Genomic DNA, 2,357 nt, shown 5'->3' on the forward strand with positions numbered 1-2,357 from the left:
ATCCGCCCGTCTCGGCCTCCCAAAGTGCTGGGATTACAGGCTTGAGCCACCGCGCCCGGCCCATTTTTTTTTTTTTAAGACAGAGTCTCTCTGTCACCAGGCTGGAGTTCAGTGGCACAACCTCGGCTCCCTGCACCTCTGCCTCCCAGGTTGAAGCGGTTCTCCACCTCAGCCTCCCAAGTAGCTGGGACTACAGGTGCATGCCACTATGCCTGGCTAATTTTTTTTATTTTCAGTAGAGACAGGGTTTCACCATGTTGGCCAGGCTGGTCTCGAACTCCTGAGTTCCGGCAATCCGCCCACCTCGGCCTCCCAAAGTGCTGGGATTACAGGCATGAGCTACCATGCCCAGCCTGCAAATATTTCTTCAATGTCTATTTTGTATCACCTTTTCCTCCTGCCCTCACAGTCTGCTAGGGAAGACAAACAGATGGAAAAACGTGGAGGATGGCGGGCCAAGGTAAAGGGTGTGGCTGACAAGACTGGGGAGCTGGGAGAGAGACTAACAGTACTGGAGAGGTTAGGGAAGGCCTCTCTGGGTGGCATTTAAGAGGAGACCAGGAGAGTGAATGGCTGTGACTTGTCCCCAAGGTTCACATACAAGTTGGGGTAGAGCCAAGAGGCCTGCGGGTAGCTTCTGATCCTGATCACACACCTCACTACCCGCTGCAGAAACAGCCCAGCCAGATGGCCAAAGAGGGCACAGAGAAAGCTTGGAGAGGATCCAGGAGGAAGATGGAACTCTTGACACCTCGGCCTCTTGTCCCTGAGGTTGAGAATAGGGCTCCAAGAAGCCAGGTGAAAAAGCAAAATGTTTGGCCCCAAGGGTCAAATTTTTAGGCAAAGGCTTTACCCAAGCGCTTGTGCACCCCAAATCCATCCCCGTGGTCCATCTGAGCCTAGCCCTGGGCACAGTTGATTGGTCTAGGGGTGAGCATGTGACCCAATGGGGCCTAAGGATGTCCTTTCTTAGGATTGGTCAACCTGAGCTGTGTTTCTCTCCAGGGATGACCTGTTCGAACCCCATGCGTTTTCTTTTTTTCTTTCTTTCTTTCTTCTTCTTCTTTTTTTTTTTTTTTTTTGAGACAGTGTCTTGCTCTGTTACCCAGGCTGGAGTGCAGTGGCACGATCTTGGCTCACTGCCACCTCCACTTTTCCGGTTCAAGCAATTCTCCTCCCTCAGCCTCCCAGGTAGCTAGGATTACAGGTGTGTGCCACCATGCCTGGCTATGTTTTGTATTTTCAGTAGAGATGGGGTTTCACCAGGTTGGCCAGGGTGGTCTTGAATTCCTGACCTCAAGTGATCCACCTGCCTCGGCCTCCCAAAGTGCTGGGATTACAGGTGTGAGCCACCGCACCTGGCCTCCTCTGTATTTTCTACTCTGCATGCAAGTGTGCTCACTCAAAGCGGAGATCTCTGCAGCCATGGCAGGCACAGGGGCATGGGCTTGAAACATGTCAAAGCTGTGAAATCTCTGTATGCATGGCAGAGCACTGGCTTTAGACTCCAACGGTCCTAGGATCAAATCCTGCCTCCATCACCAATTTGGGGTATGATCGTGAGCAAGTCACTTCCCTTCTCTGGGCTTCCAGTTTCTCACGTGTAGAATGGAACACCAGTGGCCAGGCAGTGGCTCACACCTGCAATCCCAGCACTTTAGGAGGCCGAGGCAGGTGGATCACAAGGTCAGGAGTTCGAGACCAGCCTGACCAACATGGAGAAACTCTGTCTCTACTAAAAATACAAAATTAGCCAGGCATGGTGACACATGCTTGTAATCCCAGCTACTCAGGAGGCAGAGGCAGGAGAATTACTTGAACTCAGGAGGCAGAGGTTGAGGTGAGCCAAGATCGTGCCATTGCACTCCAGCCTGGGCAACAAGAGCAAAACTCCATCTCAAAAAAAAAAAGAATGGAACACCAGCTTCATAAGACAGTTGTCCCACGAAGATACCTGGAGCAGGGCGAACACTCACCACTCGGCAGCTGCCATCATGGCGATAGGAAGGTACGGACCTACACAGAGACCATCACCTCCAGTCCCAGCAGCTGCTGCCTATCGGGGGATGTCTACCAGCTGGTGTGGGGTGCAGCCAGGGTTAGACCAGCTGTGTGGCCTTGGACAGCTTATCCATTTCCCTGAGCTGTTTCTCTGTCCAGTGAGGATGCGCTACACAGGTCACATGTGCGTGTGTGACAGCACATCTCGACCCTTCTCCTTCCCCCCACCCCAGCTCCCTCGAGGACAAATTCCAAAGCTGGCCATATGCCCCTTCCTTGACTGCACCCTATTCCCAGACAGCCCTTCACACACTGCCCCGTGGCTATGCCAGGCTGGCCCAGCTGGCAGCTCCTGA

Source organism: Rhinopithecus bieti, unplaced genomic scaffold (genome assembly GCF_001698545.2).
Source record: "Rhinopithecus bieti isolate Rb0 unplaced genomic scaffold, ASM169854v2 scaffold_4967, whole genome shotgun sequence".
Classification (NCBI taxonomy): Eukaryota; Metazoa; Chordata; class Mammalia; order Primates; family Cercopithecidae; genus Rhinopithecus; species Rhinopithecus bieti.